At 33.0% G+C, this 22,814-nt stretch overlaps 1 pseudogene across 1 annotated transcript; it reads left to right on the forward strand.

Annotated features, from left to right (window-relative positions):
• The first annotated feature begins 3,021 nt into the window (after window positions 1-3,021).
• On the forward strand, window positions 3,022-9,250 carry LOC107623724 (pentatricopeptide repeat-containing protein At3g62890 pseudogene; annotated as a pseudogene). The gene is made up of 2 exons (XR_015905253.1): window positions 3,022-3,483; window positions 6,030-9,250. The product of XR_015905253.1 is annotated as a pentatricopeptide repeat-containing protein At3g62890 pseudogene (transcript).
• Window positions 9,251-22,814: the final 13,564 nt, after the last annotated feature.

The raw sequence follows: 22,814 nt of genomic DNA on the forward strand, positions 1-22,814 counted from the left end.
TCAACAGGGATATAAGAAGTTATCCATACACTTAGGCCAAAATAAAGGCACATGCAATAGTTGGAAACTCACAGGTCTTCCTTGTGTTCATACCCTTACTGCCATTGCCTGGAGAGGAGACTGCCTTAAAACATATGTTCACCCCTTGCTGAAGATGGGTGAAATTAGAGCCACATATCAATATTGTGTTCAACTCGTTAATATTGAGGAGTATTGGATTAAGACAGGTTTAATGAGTCCAATTTCACCAACCATAAAAAGGCCTGTTGGTCGCCCAATACAGAGGAAAATAAGAGATCCTAGTGAAAATGAGGCTGATAGAACAAAAACTAAGAAGAGATTTAGAGTTACTTGTAATAAGTATGGAGAATCAAGACATAACTTCAAGACTTGCAAAGGAGCTCCAGCCCCAAGGAGAAAAACTGCAAAGTTGAAGAAAAGAAACACAAATAAAGGGGCAGAGGAGATCCAACTAACACAATCTGCCCCACAACCACAGGTGATCATTCTTTATTTTAGTTTTTGAGATTCTTGTATTTTTAAAAAGTTGACGGGGACTAAATCTAGGTTTTTAAGAAATAGTTGGGGATTAACTTGTCTTTTTTAAAAGTTGATAAGGACTAATCTGGTTATATTTGACATGTTTATTTGGTTGCAAAATGGAGTTTCTAGTGGTTCCCAGCCGCACTCATCTGCTAATACTGGAAATCCAACCCCTAATTTGGTTAGTTTTATGTACATCATACAATAATACGTGTTAACCATAACTCTAGATTATAGGAGATTGCTTGACTTATGTTGTACAATGCTTGCATTGTCTTTTAGAAAGCAACCACCAACGTTAGACCCATTGTTCCAACTATGCCAATATTGGAAATATCAGAGGGCTAACCACTAGTTTAGTAAGTTTAGAATGCCTTTACTCAAATTGCTTTCATATGCTTCTTATATAGTTACAACATTTGAGATATTATCATTGATGTTGCTTTAATTTACAATTTTAGCCCACTACAAGTCATAGCAAAACAACCTGTTGTGAGGCCACACCAACCTGGACCAAACTTTTCACTAACTACTTCTGGCACTCCACCACCCATCTTCCCACTTAATTCACAGGTTCAGCAACACCATGGAGTCTCCATAGAAACAATGACTACTGCAAGCAAGGGCACTGCCTCCAAGATGTTTCAGTTCATTCCAAACCTAGGATTCAAGCACCCAAGAAAAAAGTAATCTACCTGAAAAGTCATCTAGCTGTTGATTTTATTTTTTGAAAAAAACTAAGAACATATTTGTCTTTTATGTGTTGTGTTGCTGGATGTGATTGGATAAACTTGAATTTGTTTTTTGATGAGAGATGTATAGTACTCTCTTAGGAGTTCATGCACTACTGTATGATTAACTTTGGTTGGCATTTTGATTGTTCATCCAGTGAACTTGTTTGTTTAAAACTTATGTTTAGGTACAAAACCTTTTTAATGGTGGTTGATATCTAATTTGTTATATGTGTTACTTTATCTTTTAAAAATTTTTCGTTCAAATAAGTTTCATTTTATTCAATACAAACAAATAGCAACCAAACTAGACATTTTCAACATTATTCATTCGACTAAATCTAGGCCCCTATATCACTTACAAAACAGCAATGGCTACTGCTCGTGTCAATATTAACACTACAAAGACAATAATAACAAACACTATACTAGTACATATATTCTTGCATTCAATCTTTGGGGCACCATTTTCATGAACATCTAACATGTCAACTCTGCTTTGCAGCTCCATGAGTTTTTGTTGCACTTCATCAGCAGCAGTACACAACGAACTAACATTAGCAACATCAACACCACCCAACATAACATCTTCCACAGCACCATGATTATTCTTGATATTAAAAATCAGGTCAACCCATGCAAAGAACTTTTAGTGAGAAAGCTTTTCCTGTTAATCACATGAACAACTCACTCGAACAACTTACTTATACATGGAAATCAACAAAAATTGAAGCTGCAATTTACCTTGTATAGCGGGCATCCGGAAAACAACCTCCTAGGATTTTCTAAAGTCCTTGAAATGGTGATTACAATATATAAACCACATAGGCATTTGGGGTATTCTCCTTTTGTCAACGTGCCCGAAATCACTACAGTTAGAACCACCATGTCTTCCACGACATTCGAACACGATGAACTTCCTTTGTTTGGAGTCATTCGACCTGAAACTGGGGTTTTAGAACCATGATGATGATGATGAAGAACAAATACGGTTTTAGCAGAGTACCTTAGGCTATCTTCCGCACGACTTGGAACTAAAAAAACGGTATCGTTCCTAACATAACCATAGGGACTGCATTGTCCGCTTCGATACACATGGCACTTAACGGCCACGTGTATAGTTAACGTTCCATGTAGACGACTTCCGTCAATCATTAACAGGCGAATTTGAACGGGAAATGGATTCATAATTAATTGGGTATTTAAAAGGCTCAGGGACTAGAGTGTTCATTGTAAAAATCATCGGGGACTGAATTGGGTAATTACTCATTTTTTTTAAACCCCTTCCATACGATGTCGTTTTATTATGAATGGAAAAAAAACCTAATTCAACGGCATCCCCAAACCATTCCCAACCTCACCTCACTCTGAAACACACTCTCACCTCTCTCACTCACCGCACGGTTGCCGCCGGTTGTCACTTGCCGCCGAAGCTTCGTTCTCTCGAATGATAAGGTACTCTCTCAACCTTTGATCAAATTTTAAACTTAACTATGTTGCAACTTAAGTGAAGTCTGGTAGTTCCGTGAATAAATGCAGATAGATATAGGTGAAAGCAATGAAATAAAGATTTAAATATCCACATTGGATTTTTGTGTTTTGTCTCATGAATTGATCTCTATTGTTTTGTTTCATCCATAGTTTTGAAAATTGGACCGGACCGATTGGTCAGACCGAACCGAAATCCAGTCGGTTTACACAAAAACGGAAGCTCCTTCATTTCTTTCTCCCTTTCTCCCTTTCTTTCATTCATTCAGAAAGAAATCACACAAACCCAGCCAAAAAAACCCCTAGCACTGTAAGCCTACACCCCCGCCGCAAGGAGTGGCATACTGCCGCCATCCGTCGCACTCAAAGTTCGGCGTCCGTCCGTCTATCTAGGTTCCCTCGTGCTCCAAGTCTTCAATCCTGTTCGCTTTCACCGATCGCGGCTGCTTCCTCGAGCTCGGCGTCCGTCGTCTTTGTCTGCTCAGCCGCGCTTCCGTCGCCGTTTGTTTGCCGTTCACGTTCGCGTCTTCGTTCAGCTGTCGTCTTCGTTCGCGTTCTTCGCCGTTCACGTTCGCTCGGCGTTCACCGTTAGAGTTCACTCGCCGTTCACCGTTCGAGTTCGCATTCGCGTTCGTCTGGAAGCCACGTTGCTCTGCTTCAAACTCTGCGACCAACCCGCGCGCTCCACCTAGCCGTCGAACTGCTCTCTTTTGTCGCCGCCGTGAGTTCCCTAAACCTGCCACCAGACAATACACTCACAACACCAATACTCTGCTTCAAACTCTGTAACTTCTGATTTCTATTACAATAAGTAACTATTTGATTTGTTAGTGGTTTGGATTTTTTCATAGACTGAATTAAAGTTACAATAGTTATGTTCTCTTCTCTATCACATTGATATTAAGCTTTGAATTCTCTTATTTCATTTTAATTTTACCGCACTCAACATGTTTGATGAAATGCTTTAACCATATTTCTGGTTGGTTTTATAATTTCTAGCTTTCAGAAACTTAGTAAGTCGATTGCATGTGAAATTAGAATAATTGGATCTTAGTAATTAGGAAATTTTAGCTGCACAAATAGCATCTTTGCTGAAAACATATTAGCATGATGATTCCACTTGCATTAGTGTTCTTCTGGTAAATTTTAACTGTTATTGTGAATTTGTTAATTTGCTAATTGTTCGTATGTTGTTGTTCTATTGTTCTTCTGTTACTTGTTTTTTTGTTTTTGTTGTGATTTTCTGTTCTTGAACTTGTTAAGTTGATAATTTGCTAAATTGTTGGGCTGCTATTGTTTTAATTTGCTAAATTGTTAGGTTGCTGTGATTTAATTTGTTGGATTTTCTACTTAGGTCTTGTTCTTGTTTATTTGCTAAATTGTTGTTGTGTATTTATTGTTGTCTTTGAGATTATTGCTGGATATTGGTGATCATTGATTTATTATATGCTTCATTTTTCATTGTTTTGTTGATTGTTTGTTTTGTTTCAGAAATCAATTTTTTGTGATCAATGCTCAAACTCTGAATATTGTTATGTTGTTTTTGTTTTGTTTCAGAAATCAATTTTTTGTGATCAATGCTCAAACTCTGAATGTTGTTCTGTTTTGTTTTAAGGTTGTATTTGGAAGAGGTGATGATTTCTGAGTGTTGTTTTGTTTTTGTTTTAAGGCTGTGTGTTGGGTTCAATTTTCATTTTGTAGGAAATTCTTTGAGGTATATAAGAATACGAAGGAAGACTATTTCAATTGTATTACTCTGTTGATTCTGGGCTGCTACAAGCTTGAACATAGAATTGAAGAGAGAATTTATTTCATTATTGACCTATTTTTGGCATTGCATATTATTGTAGTTTGTTTATTCATAGAACTAGTTGTTTATGATCCCCATTTGAAGTAAAAAAATGCTGTAGAAGAGTGTTTAGAACCAGTTGCTCTATTCATTGAATTTTTATAGAATCAGGTGTTTATTATAAAACGGTTTTTTTGGTTGAACTACGGTTGAACCGGTTGAACCAATGAATCAGTAACTAGAGCGGTTAGATCACCAGTTCGGTTTTTAGAACCTTCCTTTTGTTTGTTAATATGGTTCGAAAGTGGGAAGGGGTGAAGGCTCTGTCACTGGTTTTGCTTCTTAATCATGATGCTGTTTTTTGTGTCTGCTGCTACCGCAATTGTTGATTCTGGTGTTGATACATTATTGAATTTGACAATACCAGTTATCCAACACTAACTATTTTCTATTGTACAGAAAAATAAGACCTGTAACAGCTGCCTTAGTTATGAAAACTTTTTGTGTAGGTACTAAGAATGTACTCTGTGTGTTTGTTGTGCATAGTTATTTTTGGACTATGAACGGGCCATAGAATGGCATTTGATGACATGGTTGTAGCTGTTCTGCTTGCTTGTTCTCTATTTGTAAGCATGGAAGGGTTGTTTTTTACAATAAGTGGAGGTCATGTCACCACACTTTTCATCTTTTCAGTTGAAATGACTTTAATGAACTTTGCCTTAGAAGTTTAATGGAATTTGGTGTTACCCTTGTGTTCTTTTAGTATGTAGTGGAGCCTGTCCACTCTGAATTCTGAAATCTCAAGTGTGATGTCTGAAATAGTAGTTCCGATTCAACAAGACTCAATTGCTTTTTTGAATTTATTAGTATAAACTAGTTATTTTGTATCCAAAAACATGAATGTTTGCCTATGGTGTTTATTGAAATCTAATATAATAGATGGTGATGGATGTTGTTGATACTGTTATTCTAAAGATGCGCCTATGGTGTATACAGTATATGCTATAGTATTTACTAGACATTTTTTATGGTTTGGAGTATTGAGATCAGGTTTTCTAATATAAATGTGTTATACGTTAGGCAAAAAGGGTAAAAAATTGGTTTTATAATAGCAAAAAAGGCTAAACTGGTTTTTTAATTTGTCAAAAATTGGTTTTATAAGTTAAAATTGATTTTGTAAAGAGCATGTTGACATGTTCCTTTCAAAAAGTCCCTTGTTAACAGCTTAGCTCAAAATCCAACAGGAAGAAGCCAATAACAGCTGCTTTCCCACTTATCAATTTGTTATTCACATTAAAACCAAATCCCCTGAATTCTCATCAACAACCATTCAACCTATAATAAAAAACACAATGGAACAAATAAGTAAAAAACTATAATTTGCATGGATCCAAAACTAATTAACTATAAAAGTAGAATTTTAATGTTGTTCATGTTGCACTGTCTTGATTATTTTTATTTTTTTTCTCCCTTTTCAGGTTGCAAGCTTCCCTTTTATAGATCAACACATTAGGTTGGCAAATAAAACAAAGGTGGTATATCATGTGCACATTGAATGGAGTAAGAAGAGTTGATCTTCAATAGAAGTAGGTGAATGGAGTTAGAAAAGGTGATAATTTTCAACAAAAATAGATGGCGAATTGAATATTCTTGATTATCCATAAAGATTCATTCCACGAATTGAACCTTATATCAAATTGTAGATCAAAATAGTTTCATACCTAACACTTACCCCCAATGTCTCAACCAGAAAATGAGTCCCAATCTCCACACCGCCACCACCATCAACCTCACCATCTTAAAATCCCTCTTACACCGTTCAATTTCCCTAAACCACTTCAACCAGATCCTCTCCCAATCCATTCTCACTGGCCACATCCACAACACACTCTTCTCCACCAAACTCTTCACCTTCTCCCTCCCCTCCTTCCCCTTCCACCACTCTCTCCGCATTTTCACCCACTTCCTCCAAAACCCTAACCCCTTTGCCTCTAACTCCCTCATGCGTGCTCACGTCGATCGCAACCAACCCCACCATGCCATTTCCCTCTACAACTCCCTTTGCAGAACAAGTGCTGTTTTTGATAACTACACACACCCCATCCTCCTCCGTGCATGCGCCTCACGTACCTCTGAGCTCGAGGGGAGGCAAGTGCATTCCCATGTTCTCAAGATGGGTTTTGGTTCTGATCTTTATGTCAACAATACCTTGATTAATTTGTATGCTGTTTGCGGGAACATGGAGAGCGCTCGCAAGGTGTTCGATGAAAGTCCCGTGTTGGATAAGGTTTCGTGGAACACTTATTTGGCTGGGTATGTTCAATTGGGTGATGTGGAGGAAGCAGAGAAGGTTTATGCTATGATGCCAGTGAGGAACACGATTGCTTCGAATTCGATGATTGTGCTGTTTGGGAAGAGTGGTTGTGTTGAGAAGGCGCGCCAACTGTTTGATGAGATTGAGGAAAAGGATATGATCTCGTGGACTGCGATGGTTTCATGTTATGAGCAGAATGGGATCTTTGAGGAGGCCTTGGGTTTGTTTGTTGAGATGAATGCTAATGGGGTGGTGGTGGATGAGGTGGCCGTGATTAGTGCTGTGTCTGCTTGTGCACATTTGATGGTAGATAGGACTGGGAAGGTGATACATGGCTTGGCTACAAAGGTAGGGATTGAAGGTTATGTTAGCTTGAAGAATGCATTGATCAATTTGTACTCGACTTGTGGGGAAATATTGGATGCTCGGAAGGTTTTTGATGGTTGTTTGCTTGTGGATCAGATATCTTGGAACTCAATGATTTCCGGGTACTTGAGATGTGGCTCGGTTGAGGATGCTGAGATGCTGTTTGATTCTATGCCTGATAAGGATGTTGTGTCTTGGAGTGCTATGATATCCGGTTATGTGCAGCATGAACGATTCTCGGAGGCCTTGGCTTTGTTTCAGGAAATGCAGGTTCATGGAATTAGGCCTGATGAGACTGTTTTAGTGAGTGTTGTCTCGGCATGCACCCGTCTTGCTGCTTTGGATTTGGGCAAATGGATTCATGCTTATATAAGTAAAAATAGATTGAAAGTTAATTTCATCTTGGGCACAACACTTATAGATATGTACATGAAATGTGGTTGTGTGGAGAATGCATTGGAGGTTTTCCATGGATTGGAGGAAACGGGGGTTTCTACATGGAATGCGCTCATTCTTGGGTTGGCAATGAATGGTTTAGTACAAAAGTCACTTAGCATGTTTGAGATGATGAAAAAATCAGGAACTTGTCCTAATGAAATTACATTTGTGGGAGTTCTTGGGGCTTGTCGGCATATGGGACTAGTAGACGAGGGGCGCTGCTACTTTAATTCCATGATTGAAGAACACAAGATAGAGCCGAATGTCAAGCATTACGGATGCATGGTTGACCTGTTGGGGCGTTCGGGTTTGCTTAAGGAAGCAGAGGAAATGATCGAGAGTATGCCGATGGCACCGGATGTTGCTACATGGGGTGCTTTGCTTGGTGCATGTAGGAAGCACAACAACAATGAAATGGGAGAGAGGGTTGGAAGAAAACTCATTCAGCTTCAACCTGATCATGATGGTTTCCATGTGTTATTGTCAAATATATACGCTTCGAAAGGGAATTGGGGCAATGTTCTTGAAATTAGGGATATTATGGCACAACATGGGGTGGTGAAGATACCTGGTTGTAGCATGATTGAAGCAAATGGGATAGTTCATGAATTTTTTGCAGGGGATAAGACACACCCAAAAATCAATGATATTGAACATATGTTAGACGTAGTGGCCGCAAAATTGAAGATTGAGGGATATACACCAAGCACAAATGAGGTTTCACTTGATATTGATGAAGAAGAGAAGGAAACTGCACTTTTCAGCCATAGTGAGAAACTTGCGGTCGCGTTCGGACTGATCACTATTCCTCCGCCAACCCCTATCAGAATAATGAAGAATCTGCGAATATGTAATGATTGCCACACCGTGGTGAAACTAATCTCAAAAGCATTCAATCGCGAAATTGTGGTGAGGGATCGTCATCGCTTCCACCACTTTAAACATGGATCTTGTTCCTGCATGGATTTTTGGTAGAAGAATTGTTGCAGACAATTGAATTGGTTTGGAGCAGCTTGCAGTCATAAAACATCACTTGGCTTGAACTCCTCTTAGTTTTGCTCAAGCTTGATCCTGATCATGAATTGATTATTGAGCTTTTGGATCCACAACTTGTAACAATTCATAAAAACTTGCTTTCACTAAGATTCATGAGGGTTCAACAAAGTTGATTCATCTTCTTACCAGATTAAACCTGAGGTAATCACAACATAAGTTCATCTAAAATTATATTGGCATGGCAGCCCAAAGTTCAACACAGCCATGAAAAGGATATGATGTGATTGGTATAAACTACAAAGGTGTCACTGAAGACTATGAGCCTGCCATTTCTGCATGCTTCGGAATATTGGGGTACCACTTTTTATTATTATTTTTTTTTCAAGAGAATGATCAATTAAATGTGGACTACCACAATGCTTGATTATCTCATATATTATCCATGAGCCTAATCAACCTGCTGAACATTTTTTTTAAGTGCATAGTGTATATTTGATTATTTGTAGTCAAATTCTTAATAAAATAAACATCAGAACAGCTATATCAAAATTATTTAAATTTTTAACATGTTTATTCAATCTTTTATGATTTGGACTCGATTTTTTCTCCTTGTCTAAAAGTTTGGATGCTTTTTAATTTTGATTTCTCACTGTAACGCTTGCATCCTCTGTCTTACCGCGGCTGCTGGCACAGAGTTAGCCGATGCTTATTCTCCGGATACCGTCATTGTTTCTTCTCCGGGAAAAGTTCACGACCCGTAGGCCTTCTACCTCCACGCGGCATTGCTCCGTCAGGCTTTCGCCCATTGCGGAAAATTCCCCACTGCTGCCTCCCGTAGGAGTCTGGGCCGTGTCTCAGTCCAAGTGTGGCTGATCATCCTCTCGGACTAGCTACTGATCATCGCCTTGGTAAGCTATTGCCTCACCAACTAGCTAATCAGACGCGAGCCCCTCCTCGGGAGGATTCCTCCTTTTGCTCTTCAGCCTACGGGGTATTAGCAGCCGAACAAAACAGGATTCGAACCCCGACACTTGCTTAAACAGGCTAGTGAGCTAATCAACTAGACTAGTCCAATTTTTTTTTTTTTTTTTTTTTGGTCGATGGATTGGACAACCCCCAATCCTAGGTTACACACTCATACACACCACACCCACACACACATGAAATCCCCTTTTTTTGTCAAGTTTGCACTAGTCGAGGCTCGAACCTGAGACCTCTTAGTAAAGAAGGGGGACTTATGCCACATGAGCTGAGGCTCAACGGCAGACTAGTCCAATTTGGTTGATGCTTTGTAATTTTGGGTTATTACGAAGCAAGAAAAACAGAAGAAATATGTACAATTAAAAAAAAATACTGGGCCGAATATAAACAACAGATTAATTTAAACTTGGAGAGCCCATTTGTTGTGTCGTATGCATCTTTCTTTTTGGTGAACAGTATGCATCGTTTTAGTGTTGGTAATTGATCAAATGAACAATACAAAAAATTAATTTGGAAATATATAATACCGGACCAAAAAAATTTTCGTTATGGTAGATTGGCAGTGTAGATGCTTCTTTCTTATATGCCTAGTCAGTCATTAAATATTTACTAATATTTGCCACATACTAATTAACTTGGAATAAACTCAATCCCAAAAGACAGAGATATCATAGTAATTCAATTGGCAATTGCAAACATGTATTTAGAATTTGAATTTGGCGTTGTCGACACCTGTTTTATTTATTTATTTATTATTATTATTATTGATGAAAATTACATAACTTGAATTCAACCTGAAAAATCTTTCTTTGCCGTTGGTAAGCATTATATGCTCACACTTCCTCACTCGTAAGTCGTAACTTTGCTTTAGAAAAAGAAATAAAAAAAAAAATGTTCATTTGAAAAGCAAGCTTATAGTTGACACTTGACATCTAATTCTATGAAAAAGGCATTAACAATTCATAACTTGTTCAATGTAAAATCTGCATTCTTTTCCAAACATGTCAATATTCAAAGTTTTTCAAACATCCTAGTCTTTTAACGGAAAACATTAGATTAAATAAAAAATGGAAATAAAAAAATTGATGTACTTAATCAAAATTATAAATAATTTCCCTAAAGTATGAAGCAACTGTGATGCTAAATGCTAATCCACTACGGCGGAATAAAGGAATATCTTCAGTTAATCCAATTTCCCATTATTTTCTCAACACTCTGATCCATGAATCCAACATCATTTGCACTCAAATCTAGATGACCCAAACCTAAATTACCAAAAAATAAATAATAAAAATAATTATTACAATATATACTCAGCATAACAAACAATTAATTTACAAAGTGTTTTGCTGTTTAACTTATCATACTTCACATCAATTTAGATTTATCGACTGAACAACTCACTCGTCCGTTTAAATAAAATAATAAAAATTTAAATCTCATTTTATATATACAATAATTCATTGGCCAACGATTGACATAAAACTCAAATCTATCGCACATTAGTATATAGAAAATAAAAGAAAAAAAAATTATATTTTATTATATCAAAATTACTTTTGAGATTCTATCTCCAAGGAATAAAGATTATATTAATTTAGATTTTGATTTAATTTTAGACTCTAAATGCGTAGCTATATTAAAATTTATTTAAAAATATGAGTTTAATTTGATACATTGATATTGTAAAATATTTTACACAATCATCTAATCACATCTATTTTTTTAGATGATCATTCGCACGGTCAATATAAAAGTAATTATTTTTACTGACATAAAGTTACATAATTGGATGCACGTATAAAACTATTTTATACTGGCACTATATCAAAACTAAATTATAAAAATAATTTTTATTGCCTAAATGATCATAACAATTTTAATGGATCAAAATTACAGAAATGACCTCTAGTGAAAAAAATGGAAGAATGGACAAAAGTATACCTGAAAGTTCGCACGCTGGACACAATTACACTTTAATCATCTAATGAGTCACACGTGCACACTATTTATACACTCCGGTAGACACATTTATCCTTCCGACCATCAGCATGTGGCGGCGTTAAATGATTGAAGTGTAATTGTGATCAGTGTGTGAACTTTCAGGTGTATTTTTGTCCCTTCTTCCTAAACAAAATAAATACGAAAAATACTGTGTCCGCCGGAGTGTATAAATGGTGTGCACACGTGACTCATTAAATGATTGAAGTATAACCGTATTCAGCGTGCAAACTTTCAGGTGTACTTTTGTCCATTCTTCCGAAAAAAATAAAATAAAATACACGTACCTTATTATAAGAAGGAGGAAAAAATGTGACCGAATCTAAAAGTGAATGTCCCTATATATGTGTAACTTGTACGGTCTATAGGGAAACCAAAAAACACAAACTGAATTGGTCTACACAATAGGGTGTGCTGTGCATTCAAATCACTAGCCCCACCAACATTATTATAGTTTCCAAATATTTTATGTCCCTAAATTAAAGGCAACCAATATAGAAATGGGAAAGCTAGTTAGGTCAACTCTGACTCTCTCTCATCTCTTTCTCTTCCCTTTTATTTGCATGTGTGTGTGTGAGAGAGAGAATGAAAAAAGTGTCAATTTTGTAACACAATCCATAGTCATGGTTAGGGTAGAATTGAGAAGATTCTAACCAAGATACTTAGCTTTATGCTAAAAAAATAAATATTAATAATAATCATGGTGGAATAGAATCATTATTTATTAGGTCAGGTCAGGTCAAGAGGACAAAATTGGCTGTATTCTTAAATTCTTTGGAAATTGCTTCCAAATGATCCAATCTCTAATGTTTGATTAATGGAGGAATCTGATCCCTAATCTAAATGGAACCTACATATATACTATAACATAACATGAATCATATGAAAATGGTTGTATGTTGTTATTACTATTTAAAGTATTTATTGATATATGTTGCTATTTATATATATGTACATTAATAAGTAAATATAATTGCAATAATTAGTATGTAGCAGTAGACTAGTCTTTTTTTATTAAAAAAAAATTAATCTCTTATTATTATTATTATTATTATTATTATTATTATTATTATTATTATTATTATTATATACTCAAAATTTTTTTGGTGACTATATACTCAAAATTTAAACATGTTTAAATTCGTCAATATAATAAAATATATATTTAGATTATTTTTAAATATTTATAAAATTGTTATAAAATAATTTAAAAAAGTAACTGTTATATTGATATTATCAAATATAATACTCTTTTTCTTTCTCTAAAATTTATAATATTTTCTAATATTACATTGGTTCTGAAAATAGAATCAGATCAGTTAATTAAATTGAAAACTCGCTAGGTGAGAGTGTAAATGAAAAATATCTAATAAATATTACAATAAATGTGAAAAAATAAGATTATATATAATATTAAACAAAAAAATAAGAACTTAAAGTAAAAAATTAGGCTAATTTTTTTTATATTGGAGGAGTGTGTGAGTTGTGTTTGGTTATGGTGTATATAGGTGTTAGACACAGGTGTGAGACAGGGAGAAATCGGACCATTCGAGTTCTTTGTTAAAAATTTTATTAACCACAAATCGGACCATCCAATTAGTTTTTGTTTTTTTTTATATTTGAAATCAAATCGGACCTCCGTTTTCAGATTTTTCTTTTTTTTTTTCCTTAAAAGAAAACGGAGCCTCCGTTTTCAGATTTTTCTTTTTTTTTAATTTTTTTAAATCAAAACGGACCCTCTGAGTTCTTTGCTGCAGTTCTCGCACAGTCCGATTTTGCTTTGGCAAGTCTCTCGGTCTGATTTGCATGTAAACTGACACTATACAATGTAAAGCTCTCCTCTTCTCCATAACTCCGTCCAGCACCAATATTGGTTCCATAATAAAATTAATTTCCGAAAAAATTATTGTGAACTGAATTTTTTTATTCATTTAAATTCTCCAAGGCCACAATTGAACTCCCCACAGAAGAAGCAACCCAATGCACCTTATTGACCGATGAGTCCCAGTTAGTTCTTGTGACAGTTATTATTTACCAAACATTTCGGAATCATAAATTATTTTTATTTTGATATCATTAATTTTACAGCATCAGTCATAGACACGAGGAGAGCTTTCTGTTGGGAGCACATTGATGAAAAAGTCAAAATATATTGTACCCAGAAAAAGAAGGTCCTAATATATTTATGAATTATGATTGTTCTTTGAGGCTTCCCATCAAGTTTTCATTGAAAACACTAGGTTGTTAAAGTATTTTTATTGGTCAACTTATATTATTATTATTATTATTATTATTATTATTATTATTATTATTATTATTATTATTATTATTATTATTTGCCTCAAAAAATTAAAAATTTTAAAATACTTATCTATTTTAAATATCAAGATTATTACAAATGTTTAATCATTTAGAGATAGTTTCATCTTCAGTTTTATATTATATATTACCGAAACCTATTTATTACTTTAATTTTTAAGATAATTTGTGTTTTTTTTAAGACAAAAATTATAAAACGAATAAAACATATTTTGAACCCTACTTGAAGGTATAAACCCTACTTAATTGTTAACAAAAGAAGATTTTCAAATCATCTCTTCAGCTTAAAATAAAGATATATATTATAATTTTAATTATTTTGTCAGTTCTTATAATTTTATTGAATTTTTAATTAGATTTTTGTATTTTTTTTATTGAATTCTTGCACCATATCAGGTTTTATATTAAATCCCTGCGGTAATAAAAATATTAAAATTAATAGAATATTTCATTAAATAAAATGAATATATGTAACATTTGATTGAATATTCTGTATAATTTAACAGAATATTTTGTTAATTCTAATATTTTTGTTACGGTAAGAATTTAATTATAAAATATAATATAATATAAAACCCAATTAAAAAATATATAAAAACCTAATTAAAAATTTAATAAAATTATAAATAACGACATAATAATTAAACATATATTATATTTCCTACCTACTCTGGTAACATTCTATAAAATTTTAATAAATTAAACTATATCTATCAACGATATGAATAATCATGATTAGGATCAATAAATAATTATCTAGCATCATATATGAGTATGTGTGTGTTACACATGCATAATTTAATTTACATAATATATATAATTAGGAGTACAAACAATTAATTTTTTCTTAATTGAATTAGTACTAGAAATAGTCAAAAGTCTATCATCATCTCTATTTGTGGCAAAAGAAAAAGACATTTTATGTACGGCTTGTGACAACTTTTTATATATGAAAATCAAATTCTTTTATTTTAATATATATTAAGGTATAGTATTTTAGATTTGATATCTAGCTATTTTGGAATCAATTGAATATTTTTTTTTACATAAAAAAATAAAGAAAAAATTAATATATTAAAATGACATATTTTAACTTTTAACACTGACTTCTCTTGTATGAATAATAGTAGTGTGAACGGATTAATATCTATTGGGTAAATACCTGAATCACGTATGGCATCTACAACTTTATATGCTAAAAGCTTGAAAATAATTATAACTTAAGACAAGATATATTCCATAAGATAAAATTTCTTTCCATGCAGGATTACCGAATTTATAGCATCTAATTCTAAAAAAATGTATCGGATCACAAGTAATAAAAAATAAATAAAATATTGTCATTTTTTTATTTTTAATAAGTGTCAATTCGCTTAGACTAATTATTTTTTAGGAATTCAAATAATAAATTGAGTAGATAAATAAAATTTAAAATCTAAAAAAATTAAAAAATAAAAATACGGTGTAGGATATGGTGTTAATCCTAGATGTACTTTTTATATCTTTTTTATCCTATCGCAAATTATTTTTTTATATTAGAGGTAGAAATAATATTTTTGAAAAACATAGACCATAAAAATGTTAATATTAGATGTAGATTTAGAGTGTAAAAATTGACCATCTGATTTCTAAGAAATAAAAATTGGATCCTTCAATTTTTAAAAATAAAAATTGAACCATTCAATTTGTAAATTTCAAAAAAAAAATCACAATAAAAAAAATAGACTCTCCAATTTAATATAAAAAATATTTAAAAAATTTCATTGCAAAATAATAGGACCAATCGTTTACACATCTCCGTACCACAAAAAAATACCAACAACGTCAACATAATTGGATTGCACACAATGCTCCTGCATTATAGAAAAAAGAATAAATATTATTTTGTTCTTTAAGATTTAGAATCAAAATTAAATTTGTTTCTAATTTTATTTTAAATTTAAAATTATTTTTAATATTTTATTTGGTATTAAAATCGTCCTTTTAATTTTTTCGGATAAAAATATCATTTCCTAATCCTGTTCACCACCACCACCACTACTTTTAGTACCATTAACTATTCCTCTTCTCATACCTATTTATTTTAATCCATCAATAACAACAATACAACAAAAATTCATTATCAACAACATAACATTCAAGTTTAAAAACTTAATCAATTACAAAGAAAGACAAACGAGATCTAAAGTGAAGTAGAGAAGCAAGGTCGCCGATTTGTTCCGCCACTGCTGTTGTCGAAGAAGGTCGTCAACAGCCGACAAGATAAATGGTGACGGCGCTGTGACCGACGCCGAAGAGAAGGGCGACGATAGCGGAGAGGATGTCCTTCAATGGCGAAGGCGAGATGAGAATACGGCACAGCGAGACAAGGATGTGGCGTGGTAAGGCGAGGGCGACCGTCAATCTCGACAGCAGCGGAAGAGTTCTCAATGGTAGATTTCTGCCGTGATTTTTCCTTTCAACACATGCAACAATAACAACAACAACACAATTACAATAACGACCCTATTTTGAAGAGCACTGAAATTAGGATAAGGATGCTCACGAGAAAGAAGATGAGTAGATTTAGAGGGTGGTACAATTAAGAAGAAGAAGAGAAGGAATTGGAGGAAGAGAAAGAGGAATAGTGTGAATTTTTGTTGTATGTATTGCTATTGTTGATAGATTAAAATAAATAGACATGAGAAGAGGAATAGTTGGTGGTAATAAAGGTGGTAATAGTGGTGAATAGTAGAATTAGGAAAGGATATTTTTATCCGAAAAAAAGTTGAAAGGACGATTTTAATATTAAATAAAATGTTAGGGATGATTTTAAATCCAAAATAAAATTAGAAACGAATTTAATTTTAATCTCAAATTTTAGAAAACAAAACGGTACTTACCCTACAAAAAATTTAGCCAAACAAAAATGTGTGCAAAGATTATTTTCCTTTAATTAATTTCTTGACTTAATGAGATTCCGATCAAATTACTTTTAAGTTAAGTGAAATTTCCGAGCAATTGGACTTTGAATGATACATATTATTGACCCAAATCTAAAATGATATTGAATTATTGATACATATTATTGGACAAAAAAAAATATCTCTAAGGTAGGAAGACACATACAATTCATAAATTTGTATTCGGTTATTTATTTTCTTTTATTTTTTAATACAAAATAAGAGATAAAAATTAAAATTAAATAAAAAATATATATTAAAATTGAAATAAAAAATAAAAAAGTAGATATTAAATTTAAATATAAAGAAAATTACTATATGTAGCAAGAAAGAAATTCATTCCATTTAATTTATTTACGTCATAGTTTAAAAATTAAATTAAAAAAAATTATTCATTTTTTTATCTAATTTTTTGATATAATAAAAAAATAATTCACTCAAACTTACTTGTCTAGCTTACAATTTAATTACGAAACCAAAAAAAAAATTTACACCTCTAATCATTCAATAAGAACTACAATAGTTTAAAAAAATATTCATTCTTTTGAATTTTGTAGTTGAAAAAAAAATATATAAAAAAGATAAAATTTTTTATTGTTTTTAATTGAAAAGAACATCAAGACTCGTAGTTGATAACAAGAAAGCAAAATTAAAGAACACTAACACTTGTACAAGACGACAAGAAAATCAACACTTAGACACTTTTCTTTGTTTGAATTAAAAAATATAAAAGCAAAAAACACAAGAATAAAAGGACATAAGAAAAATAAAGATAGATTAATAAGAATTAATTTAATATTTAAAATTTAATACTAATTGATATGAAATAAGGGATAAATAAATTAAAAATAAAATAAAAAAAATAAAATAATAAATTAAAATTGAATATAAAGATAATTATTATACTTTTTTATTTAATTTTTTATTTTTTAATGTAATAAGAAAAGAACTCATCATTCAAACTAAATTATCCACACAATAATTTAAGAATTGAATCGAAAGGAACCACTCAATATCTCAATTTTCTACGAAATTTTTTAATGCAACAAGAAAGACTCACTCAATTTGATTTGTCTACATTATAATTTCATCATGAAACTCAAAAAAATTTTACACCTCTAATTTATCAAAAATAATTACAATAATTTGGTAGATATTTATTACCTCATAATAAATTAAAATAAAGAAAACATTCGTTCACTAACATAAAATTCAATCTACAAATTAAATAAATAAAATTAAAATACATAAAATTAAACATACTAATATTTAAAAATATAAATCATTAAATAATATTTAAATTTTTCATATCACAAATATTTAAAATATATATATTTTTATTTTAGAGAAATACAAACATGGTGTAAAAAATTTATCTTCAGACCATTTTATAAATACATCACTTTTTTTGTAATTAATATATATGGACATTTTTTTTAATCCACAATTGAAGTATTTACTATTGAATATTATTATTAGAACTAATTTCGGTGACCAATACTTATGGGAACCTAAATGGATGAAATAGCTCGATTGAAAATTTTAAAATTTTTATCTGTTTCAAGTAAAAAAATTGAATTTACAACACTTAATTAATAGAGGATAAGTCCTTTTCTCTCAACTGCGTTCTTTGAATTTGTAATATTGCAACATTTTACGAGTATATAATATATTGATTATATATAAATTATGAGTTTAATTTTAAATACTAATAATATAAAATATTTTATACGATCGTTCATTTATATTTTTTTTAGATAATTATTTACGTAATTAATATAAAAAAATATTTTTAATGATATAATATTACATAATAATTAAATATATACAAAATTATTTTACACTAATTTTTTATTTCTTACGGTATCTTTTAACTTGGTAGACCAAAGACTAATTTATCACGATACTAAATTTTATTTAAAAATTTGTTATTAGTCAATAAATAAAATTATTTTACCCTAATAATACATCAAAATTATATTCATTAACTATTTCAAAATTTATGGATGGACATGAATATTGGTCAATTTAAATAGATGGGCAAAGAAAATGAATCCAAAACCTTCTTAAATAACATTTATTCTCACAAAATTATATTTATTTGCATTCAATATTTTTTCGCTCAATCAATAGTTGTTTCTAAAATTTTATTTAATGTTCATGTAAATGACAATTAAATAACCGATGCATCGTTTGGTAATTTGGAACTATTGTGTGTGTATTCTAAATATCTACTTGACGCTCATATAAATTTATTTAATTTATTCTTTTTACCAGATACATTTCACATATTTCTCTGATAAAAATAAATGAAATTAAAATTAAATAGAATAAAATATTATTTTAATCTATAACCTTTGGATAAAGTCTTAACTTGGATAAAGTTTTAATTACAGGCTGAATATAGTAATCTGCTTATGTAAGAGGAGTTGTTTTGGTATCAAAAATCTCGAGAGCACTGGGTCAGATTTGGAGATAGAAATACTAAGTTTTTTCATATGCAAACCATTATGCGGAGGAAGCATAACAAGGGTCAGGGGTTGTTTTTGGAGGATGGAAGATGGAGTATTGATCTGCAAGAACTCGAAGAATGTGCAATTGGATTTTATAGAGATCTTTTTTGTAATGTGGAACAGGTAGAACTTGATGTGATGGGGGATCAGGAATTACCTTTTTTATCTCGTGAGGCTATTGAAAGTCTCACAAGAAATGTTTCTAAAGAAGAGGTTAGGAAGGTGGTTATGGGCATGAACTCTTTTAAGGCCCCAGGTGCCGATGGTTTTCAGGCTTTTTTCTTCAAGGAATATTGGGAAGTGGTTGGTACAGAGGTATGGGAACTTGTTAAGAAGGCTTTCGCTGGGTTTGATCTGGATAGTGCTCTGTTTGACACTTTGGTGGTGCTGATTCCTAAAGTTGATAACCCGTCTCGCATGAAAGAGTTTCGTCCTATCAGCCTCTGTAATGTCATCTACAAGATTATAACTAAGGTGGTTGTGGAGAGGTTATGACCTTTTCTACAAGATATCATTGGTCCTCTGCAGGGAGGGTTTATTCCTGGAAGGGGTGCCCCAGACAATATCATTGTAGCCCAGGAAGTTCTCCATTTTATGAAGAAAACCAAATCAAAAAAAGGTGTTCTTGCTTTTAAAATTGACCTAGAAAAGGCTTATGACAGGGTGAGTTGGGAGTTTTTGGAGCAATCTCTCCTAATGTTTGGCTTTCCAGGTACTATTGTTTCTCTTATTATGAAATGTGTAAAGTCTTCCTCCCTTTCTCTAATGTGGAATGGTAACCGGTTGGATGATTTTCAGCCAAAGAGGGGTTTGAGGCAAGGAGACCCGATGTCTCCTTATTTATTTGTTATTTGTATGGAGAGGTTGAGTTGCCTCATTGCTAGGCAAGTGGAGGTTGGTAGATGGAAACCAGTGACTGTGTCTAGGGGAGGTCCTGTAATCTCCCATCTCCTTTTTGCAGACGACCTTATCCTTTTTTGCAAAGCGAAGAAATCTCAAGTGCTTCATGTTTTGGACACTATGGCCACCTTTTGCAGAGCATCTGGTATGAAGGTGAATTTTGACAAATCTCGTGCTATCTGTTCTATGAATGTTTCTAGACAACGCAAGGATCTTTTCACTGGTATTTCTTCTATCCGATTTGCTAATTCTCTGGGAAAATACCTTAGTGTCCCCCTTAAGCATGGCAGAGTTACTAAAGCTGATTTTAATGATGTGGTTGATAAGCTTACTAATAGGCTAGCATCTTGGAAAGGTCGCTTCCTTAATAAAGCTGGTCGGATTTGCCTTGCCAAATAAGTTTTATCTTCTATACCTATTTATAGGATGCAAGTAAGCCTTTTTTCATCAAGTGTGTGCTCTAACATTGATAAGTTTACTAGAAGTTTTATTTGGTGTGGTAGTCATAATCACCGTGGTCTTTATTTAGCATCTTGGAGAGTTTTGACGACTCCGAAAAAGTTTGGAGGTCTTGCTTTGCGGGAGTCGCGGTTGGTCAATTTTTCTTTATTAGGAAAGCTAGTTTGGCAAATTTTGATGAATCAAGAGAAACTGTGGGTCAAGATTATGCTTCAAAAATACCTCCAGAATAGAAACCTATTTGCAGTTAAAGCAATGGGTTCTTCATCGTATATATAGAAGTCTATTGTGCACACAGCTTCCGTATTAAAGGAAGGGTTTGTTTGGGAAGTGGGAGCTCTTTCTAAGAATTTCTGGTTTGACTCTTGGTTGCACTCTGGGCCAGTAGGAGCGAGGGTTGAATTTCTTGATATTTGTGAGGCTGCTTTGACCATTGAAGATGTTTACCGTGATGGAGTTTGGCATTTGGAGAGGATTTACTCTTTTATTCCTATGGACTTAAGGGAAGACATTCTTAGTTTAGTACATATTTCGGCTTCTGGTCGTGATTTGGGTTGGAGTTGGGAGCACACTCTTTACTCTGCTAAACAAGGATATTTATGGTTAATTCAGAATAAGTTGAATTGGGATAGGAATATCAATTGGCTTTGGCTTTGGAAGGCGCGGGTCCCTGAAAAGTTGAGGCTCCTAGTGTGGCTTTGCCTTCATGATGCTGTACCAACTCAATATCTGCGTTTTCAGCGACATCTCTCCCCCTCATCCTTATGTACACGTTGCAATCAACTTCTGGAGACAATTCTTCATTGTTTTTGGGATTGTGAAGTGGTGCGATCAGTTTGGGTTTCTCTAGGTTTTTCTGATGTGTGTTTCTTTGGCTCTCACGAGGTGCATGATTGGTTCAAGCATGGCCTCGTCAATGAAGGTTGTTCCAAATTTGCAGCTATAATATGGTCAATTTGGCAAGACAGAAATATGGGTAATTTTCAGGAAATTTTTGGATTTGCTGGGTCAATTGCATACAAGGCTCGCAGGTGCATGGTGGATTTTGAATATACAACTCAGAATCGAGTGTGTTGTATCCAGGGATTAAAATCTCTATCTTGGTCTCCGCCAGAACCTGGTGCTTGGAAGTTAAATTGTGATGGGAGTGTGAACTTGGGAGATGATTGTGCTGGTTTTGGATGGGTAATTCGCGATAGCTACAGTCAATGGGTAATGGGATGCTCAGGAAATTCCTTTGGATCTAGTGTCATTAAGCTTGTTGTCTGTGAGACAGATTGCGCATCAGCTTTTGAGCTAGTGACTAGTTGGCAAGTTCCACTCTGGCATCTTGAAAAAGAAGTGATACAACTGATCTTTGACTTGAAGTTAAGAAGGGATTGGGATATTCGTTTTGAGCTTATCCCGAGAGAAGCTAATGTCGTGGCAGATCGGTTGGCAAAGATGGGATCTGGAGGTGGCGGAGCTGATGAGTTCACCTTTGGCACCAGCCGCCAGAGGTGGTTTGTCCTCTCTTGCTGTTAAAAACCTGATTTCTTTTCTTTTTCTTTTCTGCTCTTTTGTTTTTTCTCTTGGTTGTTCACCAAAAAAGTCTTAATTTGGTCTTTAATGTTTCTTACGTCTTATTTCAGCCTCAAAAAGTTCCAAACGTCGTATTTCAATCAAAAATGGTTTCATTCAATATTGTCCCACCGTCAAATTTGACACGAACAATTAGTATATCGAAGAGTTAATAACGTTTGATTTTATTAAGTAAAATTGATCTATCAACGATCACCAACTTAAAAGTTTTTTCTTTGATTATATTTTGGATTATTGATGATTAATTGATAACATTTTAGAATTTTTTTTAAGAAGGAGATCAAGAAGAAAGAGTGTTAGTAGAAAAAAAATGTTACAAAAAAATTTTGATATTATATTTCAATAACACAAGGAAGAAAATATGACTTAACAACAATATTATTAACATTTACGTCACTTATTTTATTAATTATTTTTGTCAAATTTAATAGTAAAATAATATTAAATTATTTA

This window comes from Arachis ipaensis, chromosome B2 (assembly GCF_059453495.1).
Source record: "Arachis ipaensis isolate K30076 ecotype BB chromosome B2, ASM5945349v1, whole genome shotgun sequence".
Taxonomy (NCBI): Eukaryota; Viridiplantae; Streptophyta; class Magnoliopsida; order Fabales; family Fabaceae; genus Arachis; species Arachis ipaensis.